Raw genomic sequence first — 14812 nt, forward strand, 5'->3', positions numbered from 1 at the left:
ACAGTTCATGCATTAAGTGTATAGCATGTCTTTACATATTTCGCCAAGCAGTACAATTTGATTTAGTAAATATAATATTTTTTACTTTTTTTCTGCACTCCACCCAAAAAAAAAACAGACATTCATACACTGTCTTCCATGCATTTTCACTGTGGTAAGAGGGATCACGCCCAACAAAACACCGTTGGAAATACATATCAGACGGACAGGAACAGCTTTAAACCCGCCGTGTTCCCCTCTTAACACCCGTGGCTTAATTACATGAAGAGAGACCCCCAACATGTTATTTTCCAAGGCGCGGGGAGTCCATCCTTATCCCTGTGTCCCCCAAATCTAGCCGAGTGCGCCCACCCACTCACCAGGCAGCCTAACGCTGCATATTGGAAGACGTCGGGCTCAGGTCTGTCACTCAAGAGACCGTGGTAATGACACAAGCGGCGTATGGGAGGCCTCACCTCTAGGTCGGACTGGGTGCCTCGGGGTATTAACGGATTCTGCCTCCTCTCCTCGCGGGCTGTGGCGTGCTTTGAGCAGTCTGCTCCTCAGTGTGAGCTCTGGGGGCCGCGCTTAACAATACCAGAGCCTGCAGCCCTTCCCATCTGAGAGAAGAGGCCTCACCTCCACAAGGACACGCCTCTCTAGCCACTATGCCACGGGCCCAGGGCCTTTCACAGCGGCAGGCGGGGAGAACGCTTCCGAACCGAGCTCCGCTCCTTTCCTACCCTGGGCCTATCACCGCGCTAGGACTCGCATCTCTCGCGCTGGGGGCGGCCTCCAGCTCCGAGCCCCGCCCCCTACGCCTCCATGCTGGGCCCTTACTAGCAGTTGGTCTTGAGACGGCTTCTCAGCGTGTTTGTTTACACTTGACCGGACAGAGAGTCAAAGCGAGGTGTAACTTCTCTTACTTTCTGTCAGATCACGCCCTCTGCATGGGGGTTGGGGGGTATTTGTGGAAAACGGTGCATTATGCACATCATATTTCATAATACATTTGCGTATTTTTTTTTTATATATATATATTACCTACTGGCGGTCGCCAGTAGGTAGTTATAGTTAGGACCACGTTTCCATAGGAAAACCTCAACATTCTATTTTGAATAACTTTGGCGCCGGTCGACGAATCCTCGCGAATTTCTCAAAATAGGTGGGGCGCTACGCTCCGCTCCTACCCTGAAAGTCTCGGGGGGATCCGTCAAGCGGGGGCTGAGATAAAAGGGGGGTCCCAAAACGCGTTTTTCCCATGCATTTTTCCATAGGACCTTTAGAACGAGCTACAGCCCGAACGGCTGAACAGAATTACTCAAAATTTGGCAGAGAGGTAGTCCCTAGGTCAAGGAAGTGCCTTTTGTAGGTTTGGTGTAAATCTGTTCAGTAGATTCTGAGAAAATAGCCTTTAAATCAATATATATATCTGAGCCAGCTTACGGTGCGCTTACCGTACGCTTACGGTAAGCGTACGGTGGCGTGCGCGAGCGCGATTCTGATTGGCTCTTAGATCTTAGTAAACATTCGAATCAGCCGAAACCAGGAAGCGGCGGCCGCCATTTTCTGTTTCACTCTGAAAAAAAAAAGAGTGAAAAGAAGAAAAGGGGGCAATGAGGAGAGTTACAGACCCCCTAACATTTGTAAGGGGGTCAAAGAAGGACAGAAAAGTACAAAAAAAACATTAATTGATTTTAAAAAAAATCACGGGGTACGCTTACGGTAAGCGTACGGTAAAAAAAAAAAATAAAAAATAAATGAAAATCAGATTTAAGAGTTTAGAAATTAGGGAGCTCTAAAAAGAGCTGTTGTGTTTATGGAGTCATTTTTTTAGTGGTACCTACAAGTAAGTACCGATGCAGAGTCTAAGGTTCAAGAGGAAGACTCTGTTCCCTTCATCATTGAAGTGCACACCATCTCCTCTATAAATGTCTTGCATGTCGTAACGCAAGTTGTTGTGGTAAATGGCACCCATACCATAGTCACGGAGGAAAGCAGAAACAGATTTGTTGACGTGCTTTCTTGCTTTGTCAATCTGTGGACAGAAATGATTGGACCAGTTCCATTTTTGCCTTTGGCATATGTTGGAAAACACAAAGGCAGTTTTAGGGAAAAGTGTAAACAGTTGTGCAAAGGTGTCCTTCATAAGCATTTCCAGACCTACCCCAGTCAAAGTGCCTAGGTCATTGCCACCACAGTGCACTATTATGAGGTCAGGGTGTTGGATTTGAATGAAGGATTTCACCAATGGCATCAATTGGTGCCACTTTAACCCTCTCTGACCAATCCATTTAATGTCTACATTTGGCAAAGCAAGGTCTCTCACCATATCTGTTTTCTCTGCAAACTTTTCACTCCAGAAGACATAGCTGTGCCCTACAATCCACACTGTGAACATCTTCAAAGGAGAACTGGATGCACTCAGGAGGTGTCTTTCAGTAGAATGGCAATATGAAAAGAAAGACAGTTTGGAAATGGAGGCATACATATTTTTTTCAAAACAAAAAGAACTGATTGGCTGTTTCATACCATTCCAGAATAAAAACTAGGCTGTATGTGAAAATTAATAGAAACATGTTTTTTATTGGTACAAAAAAATGTGTAACCAAAGAACAGTACTTTGGATTTGCTGTTAGGTTTGAAAAGTCAAGCACTCTTGCTCTGTGGAATTGAAACATTGGGTGTCGAACTTCTGACCTAACTGCACACAGCAGTGTTCCATGAGCTGTTGCTATGGTAGCAGGCAGAAGTCAAGTTGGGGGAAGGGTACTAGGCAGAAGTCAAGTTGGGGGAAGGGTACTGTTGGAAAAGGGTTGGTTTTCAACCAATAGAAATGTGTGATTACATGTGAAAAAAAAGGGGGAAGCACTGAGATTTGAAACTTACATGTATATGTGTGGAAAAATAGAGGGAAAGTTTGCCATTATCTGGTTCTGCTGAGAGGAGAGAGGTGAACACAACAGAGATCCTGGCTCTGATAATCTGCTGTTTGAGTGCCACATTTCTTTCACAACTAACTAATTTAAAAGGTGAGTTTACAGTTTGAGAGGGGATGTATGTGGTAACTTAAGAAATGAATAATAGAAATGGGAATTGTTTTTGTTGTAGTTACACATGGTGGTTTCATAATGTGTCAGTGTGTAAAAGTGATTTACACTTGCCCCTGAAAAAAAAAAGAGCAGTAAGTGTGCTTTCAAATTGGCAAAGAAATTTCGTTTTGGGACTAATGTGAAAATATGACTCTGTGTGCATAGAAGAATTATAGGCAGAGATTTATTGCGTCTTGCTCTGGTGATTTCACAGTTGCATTAGATGGAAAGGGGGAGCGAATTTTTGGGGGAATAAGCAGAGGGTTAGCACACACCCATGTCCTTGCCGTGTATAGTCATGCACAGTATTTACAAGCCAGTGGGGTTTTCAGGTTTAAGTCTGTAATGCAAATACATTCAGCATCACTAAGGCTGGTTGCCCTTGGTGGAGTGTAGGCAGTCACAGAGAATGCACATGGTGGTGGTCTGAAAAAAAAACAGCTTGGACACGTGCAATTAAATAAATCAAAAATAGTGGTTTCATAATGTGTCAGTCTGTAAAAGTGATTTCCAATTGTTAAAAGAGGCAAAAATATTTTTGGGAAAAAAATGTAAATATGTGTACTGTATTATAAATTGTTATAAAAATATTAATACTTTTTTCTTTTTTTTCAGATCGATATAGAAAATTTTCGAAAACTACAACCATTTTAAAAACTATTTTTAAAAAAAACAAATGAATAAATATTTTTTTGAGTGAGTATGGTAAGTCAATGTAATGTGATAAATGATTTTTAGTGTTTTTTTTTAAAAAAAATAAAAAAGGTACGCTTACCGTACGCGTACGGTTAAAAAAAATAAAAAAAAGATTTTAAAAACATATGTAAAAAAAAGATGAAAGATAAGGTTGGCTCTTAAAAGAGCCGTTGTGTTCATGCAGGGACAGAGGAAAGAAAGATTGGGAATATTAGACGGTACGACAAGTGTGCTGATCTATTTTATTGTTCACTAGGGAAATACTGGTCTCCCTATAAGTAATTAGATCGTGACAAGTGGCGCACCGTACTTCAACCCTCGCAAACCGAGGGTTCATTTCCAGAGGGCCAGCAAAAGGAGATTCTCCCCCCACAGATGAAGGGCTCACCTGACCTGCAGAAGAAGGAGTCTGCCCTGCAGATGATGGTCCAGGCTGAGCTGCTGTGGATGTACTGGCTCGTCTTTCTGAAGAGTTACCTCCAAAAAGATGACCATGTGTCCTTTTGTGTACATCCTTGAGGTGTCTGATCATGGTATGATTCCCAAAGGAATACTTCCTGTCAGGATTACCTCTAGAAAGTACACGCTGACACAGCCTGCAAGTAACTAAGGGTGCATTCACCTTTTGCTGGCCTTCTGGAAAAGTAAAATAATCCCAAACATAAGAAGGCTTTACTTTCCTCGCTCTCTGCCTCAAGACAGTGCTGCTGGTGCTAGCCTCACTCTCAGAAGGGCTCTGCTGTTCTGCCATCGTATCCCAAAGACAAACCAGCTCCTTCTTCCAAGGGATCACAAGCAGAAATGAGGGGAATGGGTGTGGTGTAGGAGAGTTCTAGAACTGAAAGTAGTTTCCACCAATCAAAAGTTGTGTTTCATGATCACATGACCTACCGTACGCTTACGGTACGCTTACGGTACGCTTACGGCAAAAAGTACGCGTGCGCGTAAAAAAGACACGCGCTTTCGCGCATGCGCATAACAGTCACTCCCCGGCACTTCCGCGTAACGTGCGCGTGTGGCGTAAGCGCGCACGCGTCCCACGCGCAGTACGCGCGGCTACGCAAAGTACGTAACTATGCGTAAGCAGCGTAGATAGATTACGGACGTTGCGTAAACCGTACGCTTACCGTGAGCTTACGGTACGCGTACTATAAAAAAAAAAAAAAAAAAAATCTGGAAATAAATTTTACATGTTTATTTTAAAATATATATATAAAAAAAATATTTAAGGATTTTAAAAATTTAAGCATAGTCTTTATAAAAGATAACAAAATTAAATTAAAAATATGTTTGAAAAAAATGAAGAATAAAAAAAAAAAATAGCATTTAAAAAACCTTGCAAATTCACTGAAAAAACCATGGGTTTCACACACGTTATAGTTAGGAATTAGCATTTAAAAAACCTTGCAAATTCACTGAAAAAACCATGGGTTTCACACACGTTATAGTTAGGAATTAGCATTTAAAAAACCTTAGAAATTCACTGAAAAAACCATAGGTTTCACACACGTTATAGTTAGGAATTAGCATTTAAAAAACCTTAGAAATTCAGTGAAAAAACCATAGGTTTCACACATGTTATAGTTAGCTGGACATTTTACTCGTAAAAAACCAATGAAATTGCCCCGTTATAGTTAGTTCAGCTAACTATAACTCGCGCGCCCGCAATGCACTGCTGATGACGTCACATATTACATCACTCATGACATGGTCAGTGACATCACTCATGACATCACTGATGACATCTCAAATGACATCACTGATGACATCACTGATGACATCATCCAGTGAATGTGTGTTTTTCTGAAAATTAAATATGTTTTATATATGTGTATCTCAAGGTCGATGGAAGAATAAATGGGTATATAAGTGTCTAAATGGATGATTTGTTTTTGAAAAATTGATTGTGTTACTGACTGATTAAGTGTATCTCTCACTTTGTGTATAAGTGGCTGCATGGGTTGGTGAGTAGCTACATGGGTGTCTATATAGGTTATTAGTTGTTTTTTTGAGTATCAGTCTGAGTGTCTGTATGGTACGGTGGGGGGTATTACGTAGTGCATAGGTGTATGAATGAGTGACTCACTGTTTGTATGTGTTGAAGACAGCATGTGTGCAGGACTGTATGTGTGGATGAGTGTGTGTATGGGTGTGTTATTGAGTGAATGACTGTCTCAATAGTGTCTTCAGGAGTAACTACATATGTTTTTAACTAGTATATGTGACTATTGGTGTATATATGTGAGTATATGTGAGAGGGAGAGATTGAAAGAGTTCCTGTATGAATAAGTATGTGTTTCTATAAGTGATTGTTTAAAAGACTAAGTATGTGTAAGTTTCCGTAGAAGTAAGTATGGTGGTGTGTGTATTACTGTATATGCAAGTAAATGTATGTTTTATTCTTTATTAGCATGAGTGACTATGTGTGTGAGTAACTCTATGGATGAGTGGCATTGTGTAACAGGATGTATAGATGTATGAGTACATATGATGAGTGAGTACATGTATGAGTGACTGTATAGGACTGTTGGTGAATGAGTGGATGTGTATGTGGATCTTAGAATTACTGAAGAGGTTGTTGTAACTGGTATTGGTATGTCCATTGTTTTGAAATTTTTAGTCTCTATTTTTGAATGTGTGTATCAAAGCTTATATTAAGGTGAGAGGAGGTCTGCCACTCTATCACAAGGATGATGTCATCAGTGAGGTCATCAGTGATGTCATTTGAGATGTCATCAGTGATGTCATGAGTGATGTCACTGACCATGTCATGAGTGATGTAATATGTGACGTCATCAGCAGTGCATTGCGGGCGCGCGAGTTATAGTTAGCTGAACTAACTATAACGGGGCAATTTCATTGGTTTTTTACGAGTAAAATGTCCAGCTAACTATAACATGTGTGAAACCTATGGTTTTTTCACTGAATTTCTAAGGTTTTTTAAATGCTAATTCCTAACTATAACGTGTGTGAAACCTATGGTTTTTTCAGTGAATATATATATATATATATATATATATATATATACATATATATATATATATATATATATATATATATATATATATAAAGCTAACGTAGGTGACATTGCAACGCTTGCTTATTTATTTAGCTCTATAAAGTTTTATGTAGCGCCTACCAGACCCACCAGGAAAGCAGAGCGCTCCGGTGGGTGTAGTAAGCGTCTCTCAGTTGAAACGATAGTAAACACTCCAAATGCTCGGAAAGGCTTTAAATGTGGAGAAGTTTATTTCAGGAACAATTGACCCACGACGTGCTCTATCCGCGACTCAGTCTTCATCTGGAAGTCACACAGTAACATTCCAAAATCATACGGAGTCACGCAGAACACTAACATGAATTCTTCACCTTAAAGTAACCACATACTAAATAAAGCAATAACATAAAATACACACTTACTACACACCCTCCCCTTTAACAAAATAGAAATAGACATCAACTATGAGAACATAATTATCTTGGGAAATAAACCATAAAAGATAATCCACAAAGAGAACAAAAATAACTAAATGAATAAATAAGTAAACTAAGTCATAACATAATCACGGAAACGAAGAGGAGCTGACCTAACCCTCGAACTAACAGAAATGCCAGGAGCTGACCTTACTCCACAGCCAACAGAAGTGCCCACACTACCATCACCCTCTCCTTTTTGAGGTGTAAAAGAAGGTGAGATTTGATGAGATAAAGTGACATTAGAATCCCCCCCTATCAGATGGACCTGAATCACCAGGAGATGAGAGACTCTGTGAGCGTCTACCAATATCATCACAGACACCAAACCAATCAGAATTCAAATTTCCAGTTACATCAGTGTTAAGTTTGTTACTACGAATAATATCAGCTTGTTTACACGTTATTTTAATCAGTGCATTTCTATTCCACCAGCCCCTATCTTGCAAAAGAACACACATACGAGAAACCTTTAAGACCTGCACCGGAGATGAAAATTTAGAATGACCTTTAGAAACTCTAACTGGTTTCCTGATCAAGACCCAATCACCAGGATATAAAGGTTGATCAGTAACATGCATACGTGTATCATAATTTTGCTTATAGTTCTCTTGTTTTTTGATTACATTCTCTCTGATTTTGTTTACATCAAGAGGAACATTAGAAGTTTTCTCCAATAACCATGACGGATTAAGTTTAGAGGTAGGTATGCTGCCTCTCAACAACATGAACGGTGAAACACCAGTGGTAGTGTGTGGTGTGGTATTATAATTCCATACTCTCTGAAACAAGAAAGAAGGAATGTTTAGACCATTACTAGCGGCCGTTTGATCAGCATCTTTCAACACCCTGTTGGTATGCTCAACCAGACCATTTGTAGCTGGGCTGTACAAAGGAGCTAAAGTATGTTTAACATCAAAATTTTTTAAGAACAAATTAAAATCATGAGCAGTAAAATGAGAACCATTATCCGTTACAACATCATCAGGTGTTCCTTCAGTGTAAAACAAACGTTGCAAAAATAAAATGGCTGTATCAGAATCTACATTTTTGACAAAAGAAAAATAAATCCACTTCGAAAAATAATCCACAGCAACAATAAGATACTTTTTATCCGAATTGAAAATAGAAAATGGACCAGAATAATCTAACCCAATTTTCTTCCACGCTGCAGAAGGCCATTGAACAGGACACAGGGGAGAGCTAGCAGACTTCCAATGCTTGTCAGAACAGAGACATTGAGGACATTGATTAATATGAGTTTTGACTTGATTGTCAATACCAGGCCACCAGTACATCTGCTTAATTTTGTTAACTGTAGCAGTGGTACCAGGATGTCCCTCATGTGCCAGAAAAATTATCTTGTCCCGAATACCCCTAGGAGGAACAAATTTATCCTGTCGTATCAAAATATCATTAGAAAAGGACAATTCGGAAGCGATTTGTGAAAAATGTCTTTCTTCCATAGATAGACTCCTGTCCGAAGGCCAACCCTTAACTAAAAACTTTTTAACATTCTGCAAGCAATCATCATGCTCAAAACTCTTTATCCAATCCTCCTGTGTGATTTTGTAACTTTGGACAACATCTTCGACCAAAAAGACACATTCAAGCTCATCATCAGAATCAATGGTTGTTTGTCAGTGAGGAAGAGGAATGCGTGAGAGACAATCAGCCCTAACATTTTTGCCCCCAGGAATATATTTAATCTCAAAGTTAAACTCCTGAAGTTTGGCTAACAACCTCACCAGCCGAGAAGATGCTTTGTTAGAACTGCCACCAAGCATGTACATTAACGGTTTATGATCAGTAAAAAGCTGAAACCTAGTTCCCCAAATATACATGCGAAACTTTTCCACTGACCAAGTACAAGCTAATGCCTCACGCTCAATGGTGCTATAGTTGAGCTCAGCAGAGGTCAACGTACGAGAAGCAAAAGCTATCGTGGACTCTTGACCATTCACAATCTGACTCAAAACAGCCCCAAGCCCTTTTGCGCTAGCATCAACTGTTATGATACTCTGAACTCCATACGTGAATGGTTTAATTGCAGGTGCATTAACAATTAACTTTTTAACTGATGTGAAAGCTTCGTCAACATCTGAAGACCAGTCAAACTTTGCATGTTTTTTCAACAAACTCCTAAGGGGTTGCACAACAAGAGCATATCCCTGTACAAAACGAGCATAATACTCACTTAACCCAGGAAATGCTCGCAAAGAATCCTTATCAGAAGGAGCTGGTGCATTTTTTATGGCATCTAATAAAGAATTTTTAGGCTTGATACCCTCACTAGATAAATTGTGACCTAAGTAATCCACATTCTGATCAAGAAAATTACACTTCTTCCTGTTGACAGTCATGCCATGTGTTGTAAATCCTTCAACACCTTCTCAATTAAAATGTAATGTTGCTCTAACGACTCAGAGTGCACTAATATATCATCCTGAAAAGCCTGAATACCGGGACAGTTATCAAAAATTTTATCCCTCAATCTCTGAAATACACTAGCAGCTGAAGCTATCCCAAATGGAAGTCTCTTATACATATAAACCCCAAACGGAGTTACAAAAGTAGTTAGAGGCTGAGACTTAGCTGACAAAGGAATCTGATGGTACGCAGATCGCAAATCAATAGTAGAAAAAAATTTGCTGCGACCCAACTTTGCAAGCATGTCATGAATTTTGGGTAAAGGATGTGCATCCCCCACAATGTTGCGATTGAGAACCTTCAAATCCGCACATAAACGAATATCACCAGAGTGCTTACGTGCCACCACCGCAGCCGAAACCCACTCAGACGACTCCACAGGACAAATAATATCTTGGGAACACAGCTCATCAAGATGTTTCTTTAGATCATCTCTAACTGAAAGTGGAATAGGACGTACCTTTTGCATAACGGGACAAACCTGCTCCTTCAATTTTATAGTGTGTTCAAAGTTTTTGACTAAGCCAATCTCTGAACTAAACACAGACCTGTATTTTTCAACCAATCCCCTAAGAATAGAATCCTGTGTTGTATTACCATCAACAGATAGAACAGGAAAATCCCCAAGAACAACAGGTTCAGGATGACCAGGTTTCGAAAATATACCTAACCCTGCTTGGTCACGCCAACCCAAAATGTCCCTTCCATCCAAAGCAACATAAATTTTTGTGTCAATAACCCGTCCTTTAAAATTAATGGTGTCATTAAAGTACCCGCGCATGATGATGTCATATTCACCAAACGCTTTGGGATTCACATCAGTAAAAATCAATTCAGTATTTGGCCATAACCTGTAAAATGTCTTCTCATCTAGAATAGTGATTGGCGAACCCGAATCAGCCATTACATAAATGTCAATTTGACCTATCAAAACCTTGCAATTGGGACCTCTAACTTTTTTATCATCCAGTGAATTAATATGTACTGATAAAGAAGAAACATTTAAGGCCTCGCAAATTTCATCATCTGTGTACACATAATTCACTCTGTTTTTATCTTTAGGTGCCCTACACATAGTAAAAAAATGACAATTTTTTTTACAATTATTGCACCGTTTGCCTTGAGCTGGGCAATTGGGATAATTACCCACATGAAATTTTGAACCACACCTGTAACAAAAAATGTTAGGTTTACGCTCAAACATTTTTTTATCCTTAAAACGATTTTTAACAGCATTAATCTCCATTTGGTTACTATTGTCAGACGATAAGCTCATAACATTGGTGTTGTTTGGTGCACAAGCAGTCTCCGATAAAATTTTCTGCGATGTAACGGAGCACTCGATACTCTTTGCGATAATAATAACTTCATCCAAGGTTGGGTTTTTACAAGTCAAAATGCGTTCCTGTATTTTTTTGTTAAAACAGTTAAATACTAATTGATCCCTGAGTGCAGTATCTAAATAGGAACCAAAATCACATTTTGCAGCCAAAACCCTTAACGTTGCCAAATAATCCTCTATGGATTCTTCTGATAACTGCTTCCGTTTAAAAAACACATGTCTTTCAACCATTATGGAAGGCTCATCTTTGAATTGGTTACCCGTGCGAGCTAAAGCTTCCGAATAAACATTCCAAGAGTCATCAGAGGTTGGATGTTGAACAGAAGGTAAACTATCAAACAACTGTTGCCCGCATCACCAAGATGGTTAAATAATATAGCCCTTTTCCTTGAAGACGAGTACTCAAGTGCATCAATTGCTTCCAAATAATTGGTGAACACTCTTAACCACTTGTGCCAAGGCGTAGGTGGCTTACCTGCAACCTTCAGAAAAGCTGGTGGAGCCACAATGCTCTCATTGGAATTAGGCATTGTTAATATTAAAGTTTACAAATAAAGCAGTTTACTCTTCCCTTGGTTTTTTTTTTTTTTTAAATTTTATCTTTCTTTGACTGTCCTCGATATTCTGAAGAGAGAAAAAAAAAAAAACGAGAAGAAAAAAAAACCATCCGAAAATACGACGTGACTCCAATACTTTCTAATAGAAACTATCCCAATCCACCAAAATGGCCGCCCAAACGTGATGATGCAATCACGCGTTGTCGTGTCCCTGACGTTGGACGTGAAACAAGTAAGCAGGCTTTCGAATGATCAGCTGGAGTTAGAATACCAGCGCAGACCACGCAGCACCATGCGCACGGAATCCAGAGAGCGATTCAAATCATGCCTCATCAGCCAACCGGCACCAAGTAAGCCGTTGGATTGAAAGCCACCGGTGAGTGAAAACAAGCGTACTCACATTTGCCAAGTTCATTAAGTACCATTAAACACAGGATGCATCGGTCGGTGGGTTTTTTTTTTCTCTTCTTTATCCACTTGGGAGTGATATCCGGTTAAACGCCTCCGTAATTTGAATGTGCTCTTCCCGCACAAATCCTAGCGTCGCCAAAATATGTAGTAAGCGTCTCTCAGTTGAAACGACAGTAAACACTCCAAATGCTCGGAAAGGCTTTAAATGTGGAGAAGTTTATTTCAGGAACAATTGACCCACGACGTGCTCTATCCGCGACTCAGTCTTCATCTGGAAGTCACACAGTAACATTCCAGAATCATACGGAGTCACGCAGAACACTAACATGAATTCTTCATCTTAAAGTAACCACATACTAAATAAAGCAATAACATAAAATACACACTTACTACAGTGGGTCGTTAGCCAGGAGAGAGGATGAGGCGCAGGATGGAGTTATTACCTCCCTCCACTCCAGTCATGACGGCTATGTTTCCAGTGTTGTACTTTCGTTTGCTAGCCTAATGCATGTTTTTTTTTATCTCGTAGTATTGCTTTGCCTCGATTGAACTATCAGACCAGCATATCTGAAATCAGTGAATTGAGGGTGAAAAGTTAGGATTAGATGTAGTGTCCTTAACATAGCTGCCAAGGTTTCAGACTGCTCATGTGTGACATTTTCATAATTTCAGTGTAATTATGAGTGACATTCAATGACTATGAGTGACACCTTCTCGCAAGCAAAGTCAAGCAATGAAGACGAGGGAACGTTTAAATATCAGAAATTACACCCATTTGAGCAGCGAGAAACACTAAGCACAAAGCACCGGAAATGGAAGGGCACTTTGAGACCCCACTGTACCAAACAGGATGTGAGAGGCCATACTGCTTGCAAATATGCCATAGGTATGAAATTGTATGGTTTCAGTGCACTTATAAGTGACATTCAACTGTCCAACGTGTGGCACTTGAGCAATTTCTCATGAGTAAAACCAAGCAATGAAATGCACGGAAAGACATTAATATCAGAAATTAATCCCTCTTGAGAAATTAAGTTCTAGAAGTATCTTAGCCCCGCTTCCACACACTCACAGACATCGCCCCCATTGCACAGATCAGTAAGTGCTCCCTTGCTGGACTCATCTTTGCTACGAGAAGTAAGTTCTCCGCACAGTGCCAGACTGAGACTGAGAGCTTATTTGGCACTTGGGCAGGTGGTCAAGAGAGCTTGCTGGAGGTGCTCCAGTAGTCTATAAGTGGCTGCAGCGCACCGTCTCTGCTTCGGTGCTTAGCGTTTATTTTCATTAGGAAACAACTTGCCTCGTAATATATTGCCCTTGTCTTATTCCACCAAGTGTTAGCAGAGACTCACCATGGACGTTGTTGTCCCTATCGGCATTTAGATTTAATTCAGTCATGCTTCATTTGGCCCTTTCTTTTATATACAGCGTATTTGCAATTTAGAGTGTGACATGGTGTTAATGCATTATGCTGGTATTTAGAATTAAAAGCTATATTCTATATATCTAATTCTGGCACAAATGCTACAGATTTATATTGCTTCCATTGTCTGGCCATGACATCTCACACTCTCTCTCAGGCAGCACTTGCCTGGTTGCTGCTTACTTCTCTTTCACCACACAGGGGGCCCGAGTTGGCAGGATTTTGCAAAATTAGCATCTTGAGGATTGCAGGTGTTGACACGACTCGATCATCTGTTTTCTTCTGATTTCTTCCCGCGGGCGGGCCAGGTGACAGTGATGCTTTCCTGGGGGCCAGGCCGGCAGAATTCTGAACTAAAATACAAAACTTCCTTGTTACGAAGGATTAGTAGACTCAGAAGTATATAAATAGAAGTTTAATCCAAATAAAAGAAAGCACCACCGGTTACAAGACTTCAGGCTCCGGCTGGCTCCGTACAACTGCCTGTTTTGATTCTCAGGACAGATCAGAAGTTCTATTCTAGAACATACTGATCATGCCATGAATCAAGACTTTAGAAAATAACATGGAAACAAGCTTGTGCATGGAAGCATGAGAAAAACATGTAAAAGATATATGTAACACATCTTCCCCCTTTAATAAACAATAAAAAAACATTTAATATACAAATTTGTTTCTGATAAAAGAGACAAAATCAGACATCCAACCTGGTTTCTTTCATTGACGTTTACCAAGTTCTTCAGTATTAATAATATTATCAGAAACATTGACAAAATTAGGACTAAGAACTGGGAATTCAACTAAGTCTTCATCATCAAAACTGTCAATAGACTTTGGTTCATTCTCGGAATGAAAATAAACACTTTTGTCACCTTTGAGAACAGCAATTCTGCTTAAATTCCAGACTTTATTATTGGTAAATCTGACTGAATTCTTGAGGCCCTCTTTAATCTCAAAAGGACCCATGAATTGTCTCTCACCTTTTTTAACCTTCCAAGGTTTTTTAAACTTTAACCAGCATACCAACTTTGACAATAGGATCTTGTTTCAAATTTTTTTTCTTGTCAAACCGTTCTTTATTAATAGCATGATTTTGAACAAGGCTTTCCTTTACAGCCACTATGTCTATATTGGATAATGTAGAGGGAGCTAACCATGCAGGATTACATTTAGTTCTGGGAAGTCTACCCCTCATAATCTCAAAAGGAGAATAACCAGTCATGACATTGGTCGAGGTTCTGTACATCCATACTGTTTTGAAAATCTGTAATTCCCATTTATCATTGTCAACTCCAGCAACTTGAACCACACTCTTGAGAACTCTATTAAACCTTTCAATGACACCATTGCCACTAGGATTAAACAGAGAAGTAGTACAATGATTTAAACCAACTCTTTTGAAGTACGC

At 39.8% G+C, this 14812-nt stretch overlaps 1 protein-coding gene across 3 annotated transcripts in view; it reads right to left on the reverse strand.

Moving 5' to 3' along the window:
• The window catches only part of LOC146859824 (CD59 glycoprotein-like), a 224642-nt gene extending 224093 nt beyond the window's left edge, over window positions 1-549 (reverse strand). For 2 of the 3 annotated variants that reach the window (XM_085643567.1, XM_085643568.1), the window contains exon 1: window positions 456-549. The gene's annotated coding sequence lies outside the window, so the exon portion shown is untranslated. Of the gene's footprint in view, window positions 1-359 lie in introns of all 3 variants that reach the window. The other variant, XM_085643569.1, reaches the window with a different exon arrangement.
• Window positions 550-14812: the final 14263 nt, after the last annotated feature.

This window comes from Triturus cristatus, chromosome 3_1 (genome assembly GCF_964204655.1).
Source record: "Triturus cristatus chromosome 3_1, aTriCri1.1, whole genome shotgun sequence".
Lineage (NCBI taxonomy): Eukaryota > Metazoa > Chordata > Amphibia > Caudata > Salamandridae > Triturus > Triturus cristatus.